The sequence below is a fragment of the Salvelinus namaycush genome, chromosome 17, assembly GCF_016432855.1.
Source record: "Salvelinus namaycush isolate Seneca chromosome 17, SaNama_1.0, whole genome shotgun sequence".
In the NCBI taxonomy this organism is placed as follows: Eukaryota; Metazoa; Chordata; class Actinopteri; order Salmoniformes; family Salmonidae; genus Salvelinus; species Salvelinus namaycush.
This window is the reverse complement of record NC_052323.1, coordinates 21,256,689-21,258,759: the sequence shown is the minus strand read 5'-3', so window position 1 is coordinate 21,258,759 and position 2,071 is coordinate 21,256,689. Positions and strand designations below refer to the sequence as shown.

Genomic DNA, 2,071 nt, shown 5'->3' with positions numbered 1-2,071 from the left:
AGACGTAGAGACCACAGCCAACAGAGAGACGTAGACCACAGCCAACAGAGAGACGTAGAGACGCAAGCCAACAGAGAGACGTAAAGACCACAGCCAACAGAGAGACGTAGAGACGCAAGCCAACAGGGAGACGTAGAGACCACAGCCAACAGAGAGACGTAGAGACCACAGCCAACAGAGAGACGTAGACCACAGCCAACAGAGAGACGTAGAGACGCAAGCCAACAGAGAGACGTAGACCACAGCCAACAGAGAGACGTAGAGACGCAAGCCAACAGAGAGACGTAGAGACCACAGCCAACAGAGAGACGTAGAGACCACAGCCAACAGAGAGACGTAGAGACGCAAGCCAACAGAGAGACGTAGAGGGGAAGTGTAACACGCAGGGTAGTTTGCAGAACTAGCAGAAGAAGGGGAAGAGGGTATTCTTTTTATAAAGCTGCCAGAATCCCCTGCATTTTGGACAGTGGAGAGGGTAAGATAAACAAGAGTGTGTAGCCTATGTCAGATGAACTGTCTTGTGTGTGAGTGTTTTGACCCAGGGTCTCAGTGAGAGATAGAGGTGATGTTAGAGGATGGGACAGAGGCATGGATGTGAACAGTATAAAACGGCAGTAGGCTTCTATTCTATTGATGGGCCAAAACTCTCACTCTCCTGTACTGTGAGTAGAACAAGACAACTAGTTAAGTTACAGAATGCTTAACCTATACCATGTTGTTATTACTATACTTGACATTACACACACACATATGCACACACACACATATGCACACACACACATATGCACACACACACACGCACACACACACACACACACACACACACACACACACACACACACACACACACACACACACACACACACACACACACACACACACACACAGTTTAATATTTGGGTGGACATTTGATGGTGGTGGGTAGGGTTGGGTTGGGTAGGGTAGGGTAGGGTAGGGTAGGGTAAGGTAAGGTAGGGTAAGGTAGGGTAAGGTAGGGTTGTGTTGGGAAGGGTAGGGTTAGTTGGGTTGGGTAGGGTAGGGTTGGGTAGGGTAGGGTTGGGTAGGGTAGGGTAAGGTAAGGTAGGGTAAGGTAGGGTAAGGTAGGGTTGTGTTGGGAAGGGTAGGGTTAGTTGGGTTGGGTAGGGTAGGGTAGGGTAAGGTAAGGTAGGGTTGTGTAGGGTAGGGTTGGGTAGTGTAAGGTTGGGTAGGGTAAGGTAGGGTTGGGTTGGGTTGGGTTGGGTTGGGTAGGGTAGGGTAGGGTAGGGTAAGGTAGGGTTGGGTAGGGTAAGGTAAGGTAAGGTAAGCTATGGTTGGGTTGGGTAGGGTATGGTAAGTAGGGTTGGGTTGGGTTGGGTAGGGTAGGGTAAGGTAGGGTTGGGTAGGGTAAGGTAAGGTAAGGTAAGCTATGGTTGGGTTGGGTTGGGTAAGGTAGGGTTGGGTTGGGTTGGGTAGGGTAGGGTAGGGTAGGGTTGGGTTGGGTTGGGTAGTGTAAGGTAAGCTATGGTTGGGTTGGGTTGGGTAAGGTAGGGTTGGGTTGGGTTGGGTAGGGTAGGGTAGGGTAGGGTAGGGTAGGGTAGGGTTGGGTTGGGTTGGGTAGTGTAAGGTAAGCTATGGTTGGGTTGGGTTGGGTAAGGTAGGGTTGGGTTGGGTTGGGTTGGGTAGGGTAGAGTAGGGTAAGCTATGGTTGGGTTGGGTAAGGTAGGGTTGGGTTGGGTTGGGTAGGGTAGGGTTGGGTTGGGTAGTGTAAGGTAAGCTATGGGTGGGTTGGGTAGGGTTGGGTTGGGTAAGGTAGGGTTGGGTTGGGTTGGGTTGGGTAGGGTAGGGTAAGCTATGGTTGGGTTGGGTTGGGTAGGGTAGGGTAAGGTAAGCTATGGTTGGGTTGGGTAAGGTAGGGTTGGGTTGGGTTGGGTTGGGTTGGGTAAGGTAGGGTTGGGTTGGGTTGGGTAGGGTAAGGTAAGCTATGGTTGGGTTGGGTAAGGTAGGGTTGGGTTGGGTTGGGTTGGGTTGGGTTGGGTTGGGTTGGGTTGGGTTGGGTTGGGTAAGGTAGGGTTGGGTTGGGTTGGGTAGGGTA

At 51.5% G+C, this 2,071-nt stretch overlaps 1 protein-coding gene across 1 annotated transcript in view; it reads left to right on the top strand.

Annotated features, from left to right (window-relative positions):
• The first annotated feature begins 368 nt into the window (after window positions 1-368).
• Window positions 369-2,071, top strand: part of LOC120062427 (fermitin family homolog 3-like) — an 11,957-nt gene continuing 10,254 nt past the window's right edge. Inside the window, exon 1 of the mRNA XM_039012399.1 lies at window positions 369-475. The gene's annotated coding sequence lies outside the window, so the exon portion shown is untranslated. The remainder of the gene's footprint in view (window positions 476-2,071) is intronic.